This window comes from Sciurus vulgaris (assembly GCF_902686455.1).
Source record: "Sciurus vulgaris genome assembly, chromosome: 6".
In the NCBI taxonomy this organism is placed as follows: Eukaryota; Metazoa; Chordata; class Mammalia; order Rodentia; family Sciuridae; genus Sciurus; species Sciurus vulgaris.
In genome coordinates this window covers 75,598,793-75,618,942 of record NC_136466.1, presented here as the reverse complement: position 1 = coordinate 75,618,942, position 20,150 = coordinate 75,598,793, and the positions used below count along the sequence as shown (strand labels likewise).

General features: G+C 37.2%; 2 long non-coding RNA genes across 2 annotated transcripts; one reads left to right on the top strand and one right to left on the bottom strand.

Moving 5' to 3' along the window:
• Positions 1–1,535: 1,535 nt before the first annotated feature.
• On the top strand, positions 1,536–4,770 carry LOC306663163. Its single transcript, XR_013764383.1, has 3 exons — positions 1,536–1,709; positions 1,890–2,024; positions 3,981–4,770. It is a non-coding gene; the product is annotated as an uncharacterized lncRNA (long non-coding RNA).
• On the bottom strand, positions 4,289–20,131 carry LOC306663166. Its single transcript, XR_013764386.1, has 3 exons — positions 20,033–20,131; positions 5,009–5,101; positions 4,289–4,359 (listed from the first exon to the last, which is right to left on the bottom strand). It is a non-coding gene; the product is annotated as an uncharacterized lncRNA (long non-coding RNA).
• Between the last annotated feature and the right edge of the window lie 19 nt (positions 20,132–20,150).

Here is a 20,150-nt window from a genome sequence, read left to right as displayed (position 1 = left end):
ATTGGCCTAGGAGAAGAGAGCCCGTAGGCGTTTAGGTGTTATATATGTGGAGCCAGAAAGCTCTGGAGCATCAGGGAGACTCCAACTTAAGGCAACAGCATGGGTGAATATGGGCCTCATGTGGACTGGGAAAGAGAGGCAAAGACTAGTGCCTGAGCACTGGCCCCTAAGACAGATCTAAGGCATTTCAGTCTTGATGGGGAGAGTTTGGTGTGACACTGGGCTGGAATTGTGTCTCCAGGTACATTTCCTGATGTATTATTATTTGTTCTACCAGTTCTTTTTAGGAAAATCTTCATCTTGCAGTTGGTAGGGCTGGTGCTAACTTACAACTTCACTAACTGTGACTACCAGAAGATCAGACGGGAATATGAGAATATCATTTATCATGCCCTGAAGAAGTATATGAATGGGGTAAGTGAAGAAATAATTTTTCAACAAATATATTCTTATCAGAAGGTTAAGTATACATACATGAAAACTACAATTGAACTTTCAAGGAAAGAAAAATACTTTGAGAAAAATTATTTTGACAAAATTTTTTACAAGTGATTTTCAAATATATTAGCATTTAAAATTCCTATCTATAAACTGGTGTTTACTAAGTATGCAGAGGCTGATGAGGAACAGGTACTGATAGATAACATTATGCATCACACATGCTTTCTGCTGAAGTGCTGCTCTGATTTTGCAGTAAAAAGACAATGGATAAGGGCTTGAAAAAGAAGCCTTTTACTAAGAGAGAGTAAATTCAAGATACCTAAGGCATTAAGGTGTGCATCAGGGCTGTCTAGTGTTCCAGATGTTTCAGGATCTTATTATGGGACATGGTGTACTTTGGATTTTTTTAAGTGTCTAGTAGGAATCATTTTCCTGATAACCCAAGTTTCTGTATAGAGTGCATGTATGAAATGCATGAATGACTACAGGGCAGATGTGGACATCCAAAGAATGGTGTTATCACTCAAGCAGGTAGTGCTGTGTGCACATGTGTCTGCTTTGGTATGTGTCTGGGGGTGGAGATCTCCCCCAACCTCTGATTCCAGGACCCTTTGCTGTCTCTTTTCAAACACTGACCAGTAGCATCTGAAGACTCCATGTTTGATTGTTTGTACCAGAGAGAAACTTCTTTCAGAGCACCTTTAAAGCCTGGGAGCAAGGCACTGAAAAATGATTTTCCCTTTGAACTTAAAGTTTTACCCTTTTCCTATTTTTGTTTTCTTCTTCCAGACCAAAAGTACCAGGTTCAACCAAATCGAATCCTGTTACAACCCAGTGAGTAGAACCATCATTGCTTCTGGCTTTCCCCAGAAAGACGCCAGGCATTCCAGGGAGGGTGTATCCTAGGGTGTGCAGAACCGTAGGCAGTGGCCGGCCGAGCTCCACAGTCAGTCTGGCGGCCGGTAGGGGACATTTGGGCTACCAAAGGGAGGCTGTGCTCAGCGTGGGAATTCACTTCTGTGCCAACAGAAGAGGAAGTTTATTTCCAATCGGGCAGGATTCCGGGAGAGGCTGCTCCTTTTCCCCCTGGGAGAAAGAGTAAACTGGAAAGTGGGACCTAGGAACGAAGTCAGGGACACCTCCGCCTGGGGTCGGCAGCGCGCCTGCTCTCAGCGCTCTTGACAGCGAACTCCAGGGGAGATGGGCGGAGTGAATGTGGATGACCATCCCTTCTAGTCCAGCGCTCTCAATGCCCCTCCTTTCTATTGGTTGGTCTTCTTTCTCAAGTCCCTTCCTTTTTATTCAAGACATCTTTTTTGTGACTTCCGCTCCTCCCCACCTACTCGCTGCCCCTTTCATTTAATTTATACCAACTCTCTCTCTGCTCCCCCCCCTTTTTTTTTCCTGGCGTTTTCTCCTTTGTTCCTAATGTCGCCGCCTGTGAGCAGTCAGATTGTCTCATTAAAATCGAGCACCATACCTTCAATCCCACCAGTGACTGCCTGTCACTCTCCGAGTCTCTCTTCGCCTTGACAACTAATGCTACCCTCGTTCTCCAGTGCTCAGGCTACTCAGGAATTCAGGTAAGCCTAACGCATAGGACACTAACCTTTTTAATTCCTGGGAACTAACTTTAATTAAACCGGGGAGTTAGTGATTTTCATTCAGGTTTTATCTTTTGAAAAACAAATATGTCAGGTAAAAGCTATAGGTTGTCAATTAATCTCACACCGACTGGGTTGAATTATGGTTCTAAGCTGTTCCTAAGTGTTTCAAAGTGTGATCAGTGAACCTCCTACATGAGAATATTCTGGCTGCACAGGGATGATAAGATGACTATTCAAAATGTCAGTTCTCAGGGACACAATCCAGACTTTTAAAAATCAAAATTTCAGGGTATAAGGCTCCTTAAGAGATTTTTGTCCATTCCAAAGTTTAGCAATTCTGCTTGGGTTTATAACTTAGCAATTGTGTGCTTCTTTCTTAAAATGTTACATTATACATGAAATCTCTTCCCTATGTTTGCTTATTTGCTTGCTTGGGTGGGATTGCAGTCTCTACATAATAAATTTTTGCAATGCAGTTACATGAATTTGAATGAATGTATAACTTTTAAGATGGAGACATTATACTGCATAGTTTGGAGTAGGAACTCTGGAGTCAGCCTATCTTACTTTGAATCCTAGCCTTTTAACTTCTAACTGTGAAGATATAGACAAGTTTTTTTTTGTTTTTTTTTGTTTTTTTTTTTTTTTTTACCATTTATGTGCCTCAGAAAAATAAGTAATCTATTAGTAAGTCCTACACAGGCTATGAGAATTAAATGAGTCAACACATACAAAAGCACTTGGAACAATGCCTGACATATAACAGGTACTTAATAAATATTTCAGGTGGTGAATAAAGTAGAAAATGTATCTTCTTGAGACAATTTTAAGAAAGACAAAAATAGACAATGTAGATACATATGATTGCTGTTTATTAACCCAGTAGACTTAATAAATATGCAATCCAAATGTCTGGGTAACCAAGACTGCTGCCTTTTAGGTCTTGAGGATTGAGTCATAGGTTTCAAGCAAGTTAGGGGTTGAAACCACCTGTGTTGAGCTTAAGTGGAAAAACTTAAGACCAAACAGATGTATATATGAGAAATCTGTTTGGTTCTACGGCTTCCTTCAAAGGGACCCTGACAAATCTATAGATGGTCACAATAAAATTCACTCGTAAGAAGAACCCAATGGACAGATTTGATCACGTTCTCGAACAGCACATTTTTGAAAAAGGGAGAGTTTGGAGAAAATCATTTCACCCCATCCCAGCCCAAACAGGAAGTCTGAGACCAATAAGAATTAATTAGGATTTAGCAGAATTAGACTGTAAGATTCTTGCTTAGTAACCCAGGAAACTCTATCAATCTGTGTGTGCCTAGGAGGCTCAGCCTGTCATTCATTACTCAAGTATTAAGAAATGCACCAAAATCTTCTGCAGAATAAGTCTTCAGGGTGTCTGTGGCACATGTAATTGGTTGTAGGGATGGGGAGCAGGAGTACTTCAGTTTCAAATAATAGACTAGGTTTACTGAATTCTATAAAGACACATGAGATAGGTCCTATCCTTTGGGAACTTATGATCTTGTCAGAGAGATCATGACATCATCAATTTATTCACTTAATCATGCAATAAATATCCAGTGTTTCCTATGTATAAATCACTATACTCACTGCTGTGGGGAAATACCAATGATGGAATAATAAGGAGAGTAGGTGAGAGCCAAGTGAAATGACACATACTATTAAGTATTAGAAGTTTCAAAAAGAAAGATCTGAGCAATTCACAGAGGCTTTGTGGAGGTGGTGCCACATGACCTTGAAAGGAGGGTGTGTGGGTGGAGAAAGAGGTGAGCTTTCCTCTACTGAAAGCACTCACACTCATGCAGTTGAGAGGTGGAATTTCGGGGAGAAGATGATGTAATCTGCCACTCAGAAATTGTTAAAGATGGTGAAAATAATTTTTTTAACACTGATTTTCCTATTCAACAGAAAAATAATTCTCAGAAAATGAAGCAAGAAGGAGTCAACAGTAACTGCCTGAACCAAACCTCACAAATACTAGGATGGTGGCGTCGTTTCTGTCGATTTTTAGGAAACTAAAATTATTTTCATTTGTCATATTTTATAGCACCAAAAGAAATAATTTTTATTAAATACATAAAATGTTAACTCTGACATTTAAAAGACCACCAATAGTTATTCTTTAATTACAGAAAGGTTTCTTTTTAATTTATTTTGGGATTAGTCTATATTGTTGAATGTGGGGTTTTAACACAGGAAAGTATTACCCCTCAAATGTCAGATGAAACTTCCGTAACATTGGTGACTGGCTTCATGGCACGAATTCTCATCTGAAACTGTATTAGCCCTACTCAAGGGGAAAAACAAATAAGTATAGTAGAAAGAAAACTTTTTCTCTTGAAAAAATAAAAAGTTGAATTCAATGACAGCAAATCTCTGTTTTGAAAACAGGCATTTGTTCTTCATGTTATGATTCTTTTCCTGTTCTCATACTAAAATTTTATAGAAGAAGAAAATAAAAGCAAATGGGAATGTACAAATCATTGCTAATATAATGAAGCTATTTGAAAGAAGTTTCAAGCAAAATGTCATGAAAATATTCTAAGCCCAGTTTTAAAAATTATCTAACAGACAAGAGTAGGATATACAAGTAGATTCTGAAGAAGTACCTTTGTTACAACTATTATATATATATTTTTAAATTTTATATAATGTATTATTTATTTTTTGAGCACTTTTGAAAATGTTCATGTTGCTTTATGATTGACATTATGTACATTATATATTTCTTAATAAAATAATTTTCAAATTAGTTTTGTATGAATGTTCTTTTAAGTTTAGTTAGAGGCCAACTCTCACACAAAGTTTTCTAAGAGACACCACTTTTCTTCAGAGGAGGTCTTTACCTCCTCTGATGCTGACAGCCCATTGACCACACCCCTTTGTGCTATGCCTATTGACCCAGCTTATGGGAGAAAATATTTATAGATAGATACCTGAAATATTCAGAGACAGATGATTGCACTGCTCATTTTCCTAAATTTTGTTCTTAGTCCTTCTTTCTTTCCCCTGTTGAACTTTTCTCACACCTGGAAGAGACAGGCAAAGGTTAACTGAGGATGTTAAGTTCATTCTTGAATACCTGATGCAAGCTGGAGCCATAGGCACCCTTTCATTCACCCTCAACTCAGAATCTTCCAACACTGGTAGGAGAGACCACCCTAACCCTAGGGTCCAGGCTAAAATAGAGCACAAGGGAATACACTGATTTTTCCTGTGAATAGAAATGTTTTCCTAAGCTCTGCCCTAGTGTTGAGGCTAAACCACAATAGAAGAGGGGAAGTTCAATGTCTCTAAATTCATCTTCCTCACCAAGAAGCTAAGAGGAAGCTTTTATTATGTATCCAATCAGCATTTAAGCTATGGGTCAAGTTTTCAGCTGAAGGAAATAAGACACAGTTCTTGCCAGAGGAGCTCCAAGTGTAGATGAATAGGCAGTTTTCTTCTCTTGGAGGAAAATCAGGACATGCCCATTTCCCAAAAATCTTCCTCCAAGTTAGCCTTGACCCTGGGCCTTAACTGCCATCAGAAAAAACAAAACAAAACAAAAAAAAAAATCTTCTTTGGTCCCTATAATATAGCAGTAATCTTTAATTTTCTGTGTAAAAGGTTGAGAGAGGGATGGCATGTTAAATCTAAGAACTCCATCTTAGTAGAGATTCATTGACTATAATTTTTTTTAAAACTGTGAAAAAAATTACTGTCACAATTTTTCTCCAATTTTGGGCTGAATTCCTCTAAAAGAAGAGAAAAATGAAGGATTGGCGAGAGAGAAGATTATTCAAAAAAGTCATTCCAATTTTTATTTCTTTTTTTGCGCTGCTAGGGATTGAACCCAGGGCCTTGGGCTTAGCAAGGCAAGCACTCTACCCACTGAGCTATATCTCCAGCCCCAAAGTCATTCCATTAAATGCAATTTCTTTGTGTCTTTTGCTTTATATTTAAAACTTTGTGTGATTTACATATTTTATTCTATTATGTATTCCATGGTATTTTAAAATAAAAATAATCATTTAAATTGCTTATACTATTGAGTAAACATCATGTGAAATACAATATACCATATTAATCTAGTAAGAACTTTCATAAATGTTGTAAAAAAATATGGATAATACATTCCTTTTTTTGAAATATACTAAGGTTTTCTTGGTGGAAGAGTATGGTCAGTTTTATCAATGACCTATGGCCATGAAAAGAAAACTGCACATTCTAGAATAAATAAGTTACACATAGTTGAATATATACCTATTGGGACTGACTTATTAACTGTTATATGCTGTTTATATAATTCATGTTCTTACTTTTGTCTCCCTCATTCAGAGCTGAGAGAACTGTTAAAGCCTCCTACTGCCGTTATCATTTATTTCCTCATATCCCTAAAGTTTTGCTTTTTAATTGATGACACTTTTTATTTTATGACTGAAAACTCAAAGAGCTATTTATTGAGAATTGTACCCTTTACCATAATAATAGGTCCACATTTTGCTGTTTCTGGATCCATCCCTTTGCTGTAGATGTCTCTTACATTTAAAAAAAAAATCATCTAGTGTGTATGTGGTAGAGGAAGAGGTTTGTAGGGGAGGGAGGGAGAAAATCCAAAATTGAGGCATATTTACTTTTAGCACTGTCATTGCATTGATATGTTTTCTGTTTTCATATATCTGCATTAATGGTATAATTTTAACCTACAAGCAGGTCTTTACACTGAACATTTCTTATTAATTTTGTCCTGTCATTCCTGTATATTGAGATCCTGAGGATTTGAACCTTGATTCTATTATTTATTTTATAACTACTCTCATAGATGTCTAAGGCTTAATTCAAGTTATTGGGGGAAAATTTTTGATCAAGACCCAACTCTGTTTACTTCAAAGGGGGTAACTTCATGGATTGTTAAAGCATTTGTCCTTCCTCTTTGTTTTAAAAATTTCCTTGAATTTTGCAGAACCCAATCTTCATTATATCCATATAAAAATAAAGGTTAAGGAAAAATTGTCAAATTATTTCCTTATGTCAAAACATACTAAGCCCATGTTATCCCTCAAATCTAAAAATCAAATATATTTATCCTCAAAATAAATAGGATTTGTTTGTATCTCAGTTGTATTCCTCTCTAAATCTTACAAACCAACTCTGAAAATTGTACCAGAGAAGGACATCAAGTTGATCTGGGTCTTTTCATGTTTCCTCCTTTCTGTTATTCAAAAGTACTAACACAGCTTTTGGGCTGTGTTAAGGCAGAACATCAAGGTGGGGAGCATGTGTTTGAGCAGAGCTGTTCAGCTCATGGTGGCTGGGAAGTGAAGAGAGAGGAAGAGTCTGAGATCACACTATTTCTTTAAAGAACACAGTTACAACGACCTAACTTCCTTGCACTAAGCCCTTCCTCCTAAAAGTTCTACCACCTCCCATTAGCACCACACATGGAACCTTGGGGAACACTTATCCAAATTATAGCAGACTGTTACAGAACCTGCACAAACTCTTCTTACTTTTTAGTTTTCTGTTTAGAACTGCTTTGCAACAATGGAAAGAAGTTGAAATGTTTAGACACTAGACATCCAATTGTTGACAGACAATTTTGAACTGTACCAACTTGGACAGAGTAGCAAAAGAGAGAGGTGCACAGAGAAAGAAAACTGGAAACCCATAGAGGGCATCCCTTAAGGGTTTATTCAGCTGAGTACTTATCAGGACATGAATATGAGAAAACTACCTAAGAGAGAGGAAAAGAACCATCAGAACTATTAGAAAGAATGATGCCCATTGCTCACTCAAGGGCAGGAAGATTGCCTATTTCCTTTCTTTCCCCACCTCATTAGGCATCAGGTAGGGAACTCAGAATAGTCTCATCAGTAACGGAGAATAATTAACCCAAGACTAATTGCAATGATTCCACCTAACAAATCTTAAAGACAACACTTCAAAGGATCAGTTTCCAAGTCACTTAGCTGCATTCCACAACAAATCTCAAGAATATTTATACAGGGGGCGATCCAAGATGGCAGACTAGAGGGTGACTGCATCTCCAGTTGCTCCAGAACACAGGGTTCAAGAAGGGGAGGCATTGAGAGACTTGGACTAAAATAGAGCCATGGGGTGAGTCTCCCCCACCTGGTGAAGCGCTGCCCAGGCAGCAGGCCTGGATTCGGGTGGCTTATTAGAGTAGGGTAGGGCAGCTAGAGTCTTCCCCAGGCAACCCTGCACACTCCCCGGTGGGCTCCTCCCACAGGACCAGATTCTCCAGCATCTCGGAGCAGGCCCCCCAGTGACAGCCTTTCTGCACAGAACCAAGCTTCAAGTCCCTGAACCAGGGCAGCAAGTTCCTGCCTGCAAGTTGCTTCAGGGACCAGGACAGGGCAGCCAGGGACTTCCCCAAACAGCCCGCAGCCTGGCCCCCTCCGGCAGGAAGTGCCTTTCCAGGCTAGCTTCTTGGAGCAGGCCCCCCAGTGAGAGCCTTTCCACACAGAGCCAGCTCCAAGTCCTGGAACCAGTAGCGGGCTATGGGCAGCTTTCCTTGGAAGCACTGCGTTATCAAGTTACTCCAAGACTTCAGGCTACTGAAGGCAGAAAGGTGATACACTGGAAATCTACAGGGATACTATAAGCCAATAGAAGAATTCTACAATATCACAAAGTCCCACTGACATCTGACCAATATGAGAAAACAAGGGAAGAAAATGTCCCAATCAAACCTAGATACTATATCAATAAAACCCAATGACAGCACAGCAGAAGAAATGTCAGACAGGAAGTTCAGAATGTACATAATTAAAACAATCAGGGAAGCAAACGAGGAGATGAAAGAGCAAACGCAGGCATTAAATGATCGCACCAATCAACAGTTAAAAGACCAAATACAGGAAGCAAGAGATCATTTCAATAAAGAGTTAGAGATATTGAAAAAAAAAAAAACAAACAGAAATCCTTGAAATGAAGGAAACAGTAAACCAAGTTAAAAACTCCATAGAAAGCATAACCAATAGGATAGAACACCTGGAAGACAGAACCTCACATATTGAAGACAAAATATGTAATCTTGAAAACAAAGTTGACCAAACAGAAAAGATGGTAAGAAATCATGAACAGAATCTACAAAAATTATGGGATATCATGAAAAGGCCAAATTTAAGAATTATTGGGATTGAGGAAGGCTTAGAGAAACAAACCAAAGGAATGAACAATCTATTCAATGAAATAATATCAGAAAATTTCCCAAATATGAAGAATGAAGTGGAAAACCAAGTACAAGAGGCTTATAGGACTCCAAATATACAAAATTACAACAGACCCACACCAAGGCATAGTATTATGAAAATACCTAACATACAAAATAAAGACAGAATTTCAAAGGCCGCGAGACAAAAGAATCAAATTACATTCAGGGGGAAACCAATAAGAATATCAGCAGATTTTTCAGTCCAGACCCTCAAAGCTAGAAGGGACTGGAAAAACATTTACCAAGCCCTGAAAGAAAATGGATGTCAACCAAGAATCTTATACCCAGCAAAACTTACTTTCAGATTTGACGATGAAATAAGATCCTTCCATGATAAACAAAAGCTAAAGGAATTTACAAAAAGAAAGCCAGCATTGCAGAACATTCTCAGCAAAATATTCCATGAGGAAGAGATGAAAAACAATGATGCAAATCAGCAACGGGAGGAACTAGCCTAAAGGAATAGCCAAATAAAGGAGAAACCAAATCATGTCAAAAAACAAGAGTCAAATGACTGGGAATACAAAACATATCACAATAATAACCCTGAATGTTAAAGGCCTGAACTCATCAATCAAAAGACATAGACTGGCAGAATGGATTAAAAAGAAAAATCCAACAATTTGCTGGCAGCAAGAGACTCATCTCATAGAAAGAGATACCCATAGACTAAAGGTGAAAGGATGGGAAAAAACATACCATGCACACGGACACAGCAAACAAGCTGGAGTATCCATCCTCATTTCAGATAATGTGGACTTCAAGCCAAAACTAGTCAGAAGGGATAAAGAAGAACATTACATACTGCTTAAGGGAAGCATAAATCAGCAAGACATAACAATTATAAATATCTATGCCCTGAACATTGGCTCATCCATATACGTCAAACAAATCCTTCTCAATTCTGGAAATCAAATAGACCACAACACAATAATACTAGGCGATTTTAACACACCTCTCTCACCGCTGGATAGATGGACCAAACAAAAAGTGAATAAGAAAACCATAGATGCAATAACACAATCAACAATTTAGACTTAACCAACTTATATAGAATATACCATCCAACAAAGAACGAATACACTTTCTTCTCAGCAGCACATGGATCCTTCTCTAAAATAGACCATGTTTTATGCCACAAAGCTACTGTTAGCAAATACAAGAAGATAGAGATACTACTTTGTACTCTATCAGATCATAATGGATTGAAATTAGAAATAAATGACAGAATAAAAAAGAGAAACTTCTCCAATACCTGGAGATTAAATAATACATTATTATATGATGAATGGATAACAGAAGACATCAGGAGGGAAATTAAAAAATTCTTAGAATTAAATGAGAACAAAGACACATCATATCAAAACTTCTGGGACCCTATGAAAGCAGTACTTAGAGGAAGATTTATTTCATGAGGTGCATTCAAGAAAAGAAGTAGAAATCAACAAATAAACGACTTAACACTACAGCTCAAAGCCCTAGAAAAAGAAGAGCAGACCAACACCAAAAGTAGTAGAAGACAGGAAATAGTTAAAATCAGAGCCGAAATCAACAAAATTGAAACAAAGAAACAATCGGAAAAATTAACAAAATAAATAGTTGGTTCTTTGAAAAAATAAACAAAACTGATAAACCCTTAGCCACACTAACAAAGAGAAAGAGGGAGAAAACTCAAATTACTAAAATTCGGAATGAACAAGGAAATATCACAACAGACACGAGTGAAATACAAAACATAATTAGAAGCTATTTTGAAAATCTATACTCCAACAAAACAGAAAACCTCGAAGACAGCAACAAGTTTCTAGAGACATATGAATTACCTAAACTGAACGAGGAGGACATACACAACTTAAATAAATCAATTTCAAGCAATGAAATAGAAGAGGTCATCAAAAGCCTACCAACAAAGAAAAGTCCGGGACCAGATGGGTTCTCAGTCGAGTTCTACAAAACCTTTAAAGAAGAGCTCATTCCAATACTTCTCAAAGTATTCCATAAAATAGAAGAGGAGGGAACCCTACCAAACTCATTCTATGAAGCCAATATCACCCTGATACCTAAACCAGACAGAGACACATCAAGGAAAGAAAATTTCAGACCAATGTCCTTAATGAACATCAATGCAAAAATTCTCAACAAAATTTTAGCAAATCGCATACAAAAATATATTAAAAAGATAGTGCACCACGATCAAGTGGGTTTTATCCCAGAGATGCAAGGTTGGTTCAACATCCGGAAATCAATAAATTCATTCACCATATCAACAGACTAAAAGTTAAGAATCACATGATTATATCAATAGATGCAGAAAAAGCATTCGATAAAATACAGCATCCCTTCATGCTCGAAACACTAGAGAAAATTGGGGTACATTCCTTAACATTGTAAAGGCCATCTACACTAAGCCCATGGCCAATATCATTCTAAATGGTGAAAAACTGAAAGCATTCCCCCTAAAAACTGGAACAAGGCAGGGATGCCCTCTTTCACCACTTCTATTCAATATCGTTCTTGAGACTCTAGCCAGAGCAATTAGACAAACCAAAGAAAATAAAGGGATACGAATTAGAAAAGAGAAACTCAAAATATCCCTGTTCACTGATGACATGATTATATATCTAGAGGAACCTGGAAATTCCACCAGAAAACTCTTAGAACTCATAAGTGAATTCAGTAAAGTAGCAGGTTACAAGATCAATGCTCATAAATCCAATGCATTCTTATACATAAGTGATGAATCTTCAGAAAGAGAAGTTAGGAAAACTACCCCATTCACAATAGCATCGAAAAAAATAAAATACTTGGGAATCAATCTCACAAAAGAGGTGAAAGACCTCTACAATGAGAACTACACAACACTAAAGAAAGAAATTAAAGAAAACCTTAGAAGATGGAAAGATCTCCCATGTTCTTGGATAGGCAGAATTAATATTGTCAAAATGGCCATACTACCTAAAGTGCTATGCAGATTCAATGCAGTTCCAATTAAAATCCCAATGATGTACCTTACAGAAATAGAGCAAGCAATTATGAAATTCATCTGGAAGAATAAGAAACCCAGAATAGCTAAAGCAATCCTCAGTAGAAAGAGCGAAGCAGGGGATATCGCAATACCAGATCTTCAACTGTATTACAAACCAATAGTAACAAAAACAGCATGGTATTGGTACCAAAATAGAAAGGTAGATCAAAGGTACAGAATAGAGGATGTGGACACAAACCCCAAATAAATACAATTTTCTCATACTAGACAAAGGGGTCAAAAATATGCAATGGAGACAAGATAGCCTCTTCAACAAATGGTGCTGGGAAAACTGGAAATCCATATGCAACAGAATGAAATTAAACCCCTATCTCTCACCCTGCACAAAACTCAACTCAAAATGGATCAAGGACCTCGGAATCAGACCAGAGACCCTGCATCTTATAGAAGAAAAAGTAGGTCCAAACCTTCAACTTGTTGTCTTAGGATCAGACTTCCTTAACAGGACTCCCATAGCCCAAGAAATAAAAGCTAGAATCAACCACTGGGATAGATTCAAACTAAAAAGCTTTCTCTCAGCAAAGGTAACTATCAGTAATGTGAAGAGAGAGCCTACAGAGTGGGAGAATATCTTTGCCACTCATACTTCAGATAGAGTGCTAATTTCCAGAATCTATAAAGAACTCAAAAAACTCTACACCAAAAATACAAATAATCCAATCAACAAATGGGCTAAGGAAATGAACAGACACTTCACAGAAGAAGATGTACAAGCAATCAACAGATATATGAAAAAAATGTTCAACATCTCTAGTAATAAGAGAAATGCAAATCAAAACTACCCTAAGGTTTCATCTCACCCCAATTAGAATGGCAATTATCAAAACACAAGCAACAATAGGTGTTGGCGAGGATGTGGGGTAAAAGGTACACTCATACATTGCTGGTGGGGCTGCAAATTAGTGCAGCCACTCTGGAAAGCAGTATGGAGATTCCTCAGAAAGCTTGGAATGGAACCACCATTTGACCCAGCTATCCCACTCCTTGGCCTATACCCAAAGGACTTAAAATCAGCATACTACAGAGATACAGTCACATCAATGTTCATAGCTGCTCAATTCACTATAGCCAGATTGTGGAACCAACCTAGATGCCCTTCAGTTGATGGATGGATAAAGAAAGTGTGGCATATATATACAATGGAATATTACTCCACCATGAAGAATGATAAAATTATGGCCCTTGCAGGCAAATGGATGAAATTGGAGGATATCATGCTACGTGAGATAAGCCAATCTCAAAAAACTAAAGGACGAATGATCTCGCTGATAAGTGGATGAGGACATTGAGGGGTTAGCGTTAGGGTTAGGGTTAGGTTTAGGGTTAGGGATAAGGAGGGTGGTAAGAATGGAGAAAGGAAGGACTGTATAGAGGGAAAAGAGGGGTGGGAGGGGTGGGGGGGAGAGAAAAAATAACAATGAATGAAACAATATTGCCCTATGTAAATTTATTATTTTAATTAAAATTAATAAATAATAAAAATAAAAAATTAAAAAAGAATATTTATAGAAAGAAAAAATAAGTAAGACCCAACAAGGAAAAATCCACAATGTGTGATATATAATGAACATTATCAGGCATGAAACAAGTAGGAAAATATATGCCATGATGGGCGGAAAAATGACACTGACTCACAGCTAACACAGAAGTTAGAATTAACTGGTGGGGATGTTAAAACGTTTAACATAACTGTATTCAATAGGTTCAAGAGGTTAGAGACATACAAGAAATTAAGAAGATCCAAATCTAACTTCTAGATATGTGTGAAATGAAATATACAGTGGATGATAGTAATGGAATATCAGATATTTTAAAATATTAGTAAAATGGAAGGTATGCCAGGAGAAACTGTTCAAAATAAAACAGAGGGGGAAATAAAACACAGGACTGTGAAACAAGCAAGTGCCCGATACATAAGGAATGAAGTAAAGAGGTGCTGGAAAAATGTAGAAACAAATAATAATTTTAGGTTTCCAAATTTGATAAAAGCTCCACATTCACAGTTCCAAGAAGCTCAATAGAACAAAAGAAACAAAGGAAACTGCAGTAATGCTTATTTACTCTAATTGCTTGAATGAGAAAATCTTAAAAACAGCCTATGGATTATAAATGCCTTTGTGATACCACTTTCAGGATATCCTCTCCAGGATATCCTCTCCAAAGCCTTTTGGTTTTCTTTCTTTGACTCTTTACCCTATACTGTTTATACATTCTTTCATGACAATAGCATGATATCATATATTAAACAATTGAATTTAATATTGGACAGCCTTGCTGACTAATTTCTACCTATAGCATGGTTGCAAGATTCTTTGTTTCTACTTTCTGCCATTATTGAAATAAAGGCAAAGATTGTCATAAATGAAACCCACACTTGCTGTGTAGCATTGCCATTTGCTTTTTTGTGCTATCTTATTCATTCTTTGCAACCATCCTGTGAGCTAGGTTCTATTCCCATTTTATGGATGCAAGAGACGGCTCTGCAAGTACGATATCCAATGTAAGACAACCAGTAAGTGCAATATCTGATTAATTCAAGATCTGTGCACTTTTCCTTATCTGGGGTTAAAACTTAAAGTTTTAAAATAAGAAATGTTTTCTACCAAGTGGCAGTTGGGTCCATTACCTAACTAATAGATACAGTCATATCCTCAATACATTTTATGCCAACTGTCAATTATGCATTCATTTCCCCTCCTCCATAGGGTTTAAGAATTGATCCCAGATCCTGCAATGAACCTTGATTAGCTGAAGCTAATCTGGGTCATCCCAATTTCCTTGCTTGGCAGAATGGAATTTCCTTCACACAGATCTTATGTAGGGTAAGCACATGACCACTTTTGTTTAAGTATAAATTTTTTTTTGAAACTCTGAAAAGTAATTTTTTTCACTTTTAAGAAGGGTCCAACAATGACAGGTTTCCCCTCTCACGGGGTGTGATAAAATATTTATGCACTACCAATTTCCATTGGTAATTATCCTAAGATAAGTATTGAGATGAAGTTGTGAATGACAGAGAAATAAGAACCTGAAGTTTTAACTTACAATGGAAAGGGCAAGTTAATCAATGTGTAGTCACCCTCGGTCTTGATTTTCCATTCTGTAACCGAGTTGAGCAAAGGGTTTGCTTGTTTTTGTTTTTGTCTTTTTGTGTGTAGTTATTGTTACTTACTGTTGAAAGTTGCGATTTATCCAAAAGTCAAGAAAAGGTAAATTAAACTTGACTTAAGGAATAATATGAAGCCAGGCCCTGATTTCATGGAAAACAAGCTTGAAGTCATGAACTGGAATGGTGGAGGTGCAAGGGACGTGAGCATGTGAAGCAGATGTCATTCTGGCCTATTTTTCATTGCTTCCTGATATGGTTTGAATGTGTGCACCCTCCAAAATTCATGTTAGAACCTAATCTCTATGGTGGGTATTAAGAGGCGGGGTGTTTGGGGGAAGTTATTAAATCAATGAGGCTCACTTTGATAAATGAACCTGTGCCTTACAAAGGACTGGAAGAAAGTAGCTTGTTTTTTGCTTGTTTCCTCAAGCCATGTGAGGACATAGTATTTATTCCCTTTTATCGTTTTGTCCTTTCTCCCATGTGAGGACAAATAGTACCATCTATGAGGAAGAAGGCTTCACAGGAACTGCAGGGACCTTGCTCTGGACTTCTCTGCCTCCAGAACTGTGATAAATAAATTTCTGTTATTTATAAATAAATCAGTCTCAGATATTTTGCTATAGCAGTGCAAATAAACTAAGATACAGCCTATAAACAACTCTCATGTTCATAGATTATTACCTGGGCAATTAGAGCTGAGGCACTACTTTCAATGATGTGCTTATGGATGAACTATTTTTATGACCCTGCTATTTCCCTTTTACCAGCCAGTCTTCTTATGAGGAAGAGATGGGAAAAGGTTTCCAATTATGCTGATTATGACTTTTTAGACTGGGTTTGGAGCAAATACTCAGATATGAGAATATGTGAAATAATTTGGGGTAAATAGATAAAATGGTGTAGAGTTTGAGAATGCTCTGGTGATTTCTTTTTTTAATTCTGTGGTGCTGGATATTGAAACCCAGGCTTTATACACAGGGCAAGTGCTTTACTGCCGAACTACATCTCCACTCCTGCTAATTTCTTTTAAATACAGCCCATATTTCACTCTGGTACGATATCTTACATGGAGTAAATTCTCAATAAATACACTGAGTAAATGAATAAATGAATTAAAATTAATACTTTTTGCTCCTAAATAAAACTTCCTTAAAGCCCTGTGAGTAAAAAAATGAATTGACAGAAGCCACTAACAGATAAACTATCTGATGTTACCTGATTTCATTTCTCATTATTTCTGTAGATAAGCAAAAGGAAAGGAAAAGGATTGTGTCCCCAAATTAATAAGTGTCATTGCAATTTGTCATGATTTCCCACTGACTTCTTTTCTGACAGCCTGCCAAATCCTCCCCCCAAAAATTAAAAACCAAAAATTAAACTTGCATGTACTTAAATAATCAAACATCTGCTAATCCTTTATTCTGTGTTTTCTCTGGGCACCCAGATGAGAACATGAATGATTTGAAAAATCTTAAAATCCTGTGAGAGGATATTTATCACTGGGAACCTTGTGGCCTAGTCCTTAATTTCAGTAACGCTGCCCCTACATTTTTTAAGAAAAAATCATTTTTGTATGCTTTCACACATTCCTTCAGAATTCACATAGGTTTTCACCAGGTTATGATGAAATGACAAGCAACTACCAGGTCCCATTGACTTGCACGGCAGTTAGTTCTCCTTCACATTACAAATTGGCAACTGCAAGTCAGACCCAGGCCTTTCCTACATACCTTCTTATTCCAGGATCCAGACTAAAGAAGCAGTCACTAACTGGAGTATGCCTTTCTCATGTAACAGAGGCAAAGAACAATGAAGAGGGTTAGCAGTAACAAGCAACAACACTGTAAGCCTCTGCTGAGACATGGTATGTGTTTTTTCATGTACGCCAACCAAGTCAAAGACAAGTCAAAGGCTCCCTATGCCAATCCCACCACAAATTTACTGCTAGTATCAAGACAAAGGACAGAACCATAAAATCTTACAGGGGAGGGCATAAATAGTGGGGAGGCTAAAATACACAACTCATCACTCTGGAAGGGAATATGATTAATATAAAAACATTCAGTGGGCTGGGGAGACAGCTCAGTCGATAGAGTGCTTGCCTTGCAAGCACAAGGCCCTGGGTTCGATACCCAGCACCACAAAAAAAAAAAAAAAAAAATATATATATATATATATATATATAAACATTCCACATTTTTAGCATTCTATTATTTAAATACTGCTTTCTTGTTGAATATTTACTGAGCAGCTCTTTGATTTCAGACACTACTCTGGTTGCTTGTTATGTGTATTAATGAACAAATAGGAAAAAACCTTCCCATATGGAGGTAACCCATTAACATATTGAAATAAAATAAATCTAATAAGTAAGTTAATAATGCAGCAAGACATTATTCTCTTGTTTAAAATTTGAATAAATATTTGCAGATACTTAACATTTTGTTCACTTCTGAAGCACATCCCAAACATGGTAGAAATGTGCATTGCTATTGAGAAATTCCATAAAAGTGAAAGTACAAATGAGTACAACGTGTCATGGACCAAACAACAAGTTATCATTCTGATAGTATCTGCTCTTTAATGTTCTGAACATCCCCAGGGTTCAAGACTCTTGTGCCAAACACTATAAAATACATCAAGATTTTCTTGTTCAAGAAATTCAAATTAGCTGACAAGTTACTCTCATTTCATAATAAAATAATAAAATTTTAGAACTGGAGGAAACATAAAAGATTATTTGCTCATGCCTCTGTTCAGTTAATTCAAACCTTACTAAGGTGCCAAAACGATTTTTTTATAAATGAAAGGCATATGGAAATAAAACAAAAAGAGATTATTTCATATGTTGAATTTTGCTCCTGGGTTATAAGGTCACCACATACTCATTCTAAGGTCATGTTCAAATGCTCAGAAATTGATCTGCTAATCATCCTTTTGTTAGGGCAGCTGGCAACTGAAGGATGGAGCCTGATACTCACCCCAACAGAATCAGTCTTCTTCAGCATTCCAAAGCCCTTAGCTTGATCATCTGACTAGACAACCTTTCCATTATGATGAGCTTTGTCTACTTTCAACAGCAGACCTCAGGGTATTAACCCAATCCAGGGGTCCTAGTAATAGTAATATCTTAATCTTTTGTTTCCAGGCATCTGCACCTATTCATACCCAGATAATCAATTCTACTTCCCAGTGAATCTAAGAGTGTTCCTCTTTGTCACCTGTAAATGTCCTATTGAAGTTTTCACCTGAGGAAGTCAAACACACTGGCCTCCACCTATAATATTGAACTTTACCTACTCAGGTTTTCTAAATCATGATGATAAAACCTGCTCCAAAGACACCTGTTGTCTCTTTCTGCAGAGAACCAAGCCATAAGCACCAGTGCCAGAAGAAAAACAGGCACAGGCATGTACAGTGATGTCCTGCATCAAATGGTCAACACCTACTTCAGTAGTCTTTCTATTACACTATGTTGTCTCTTTATCATTTAATTAGGATACCCATGTTATAACCACAATGTGTTTTTGGAAAATATTCCAGATGACTTGGGATAAGGCAAAGCCAGTAGATAGGGCTCTCCCTGGCTGCCCCCGATGGAGAATCACCACCTTTCCCACACCTGTGGCACACAGTTGTGCTACACTGATGCACCGGTATAACACAGTCTGCTGTGCTGCCCACTATCAATTTATCTACTTTGTTCTGAGGTTAGCATGCTATTTGCAGGGAAGATCATTCTCCACCTAGTCCTCTGCTTTCTGAGAAGTCTGGGTCCTAGTATGAGAATCTTTATTCAACACAGGCTATTCCCTCCATATATTCTATATCCATAAGATGGCCAGTAAGAATAACAACATACTTGTCCACTTTCCTACTAATGCTTTCATTAATTTGTGTCAACAAATGCAAGCATAATGCAGACCGTTTCACCTCTCACATACTCTCTTTACTACTGAATACAAATACAACTTCTGGGCCTTTTTTAAGTTTGCTTCTACTTATTTCCTACCTCTGCATTCTAATTCACCCTAGAGAACTAGAATCATCAGTTATATATTCTAGGTAAAGAGATCAGGGATGTGGTTCAGTGATAAAGGGCCCTTGGGTTGAATCCCTGGTACCAAAAAAAAAAAAAAAAGGCACTGCCTGCTGTAGTCACAATTCAAAAAACTTTAAAAATATACATCTAGTAATTAAAATTGTACATATTTCCATAACTCAGTGGTAAAATTAATAACCAATTAATAGCCCAATTTTTTTAGTGTAAACAAGCTCAGTTTTAAAATGAAAAAAAAAATTTTATTATGGAAAATTTCAATTTTATACCAAAGTATAGTATTATGAATTCTCGCATTTCCTACTTTCAACAATTATCAATTTTGTTTCATCTAAATCCGGCTCATTTCCATTATTTTGAAGTAAATCCCCATCTGTAATCATTTCATCGGCAAATATGTATCTTCAAAAACATAAGAATCTTTACTACTATCATATACTAAAAATTTAATCACAATTTCTCAATATCGTCAAATATCCAGTGTTCAGATAGTCTCGGGGATTTATACGTTTTTAATAATTACAGGTTTAGCCCTCCAGGGCGCAGCGATTCCCTTGCCGCTCGCCAACCGCAAGGTTCCAGCAGCAACAGAGCTCGAGCGCACCACAGCACGTCGGGCAGGACACGGAAATGGGCGGAAC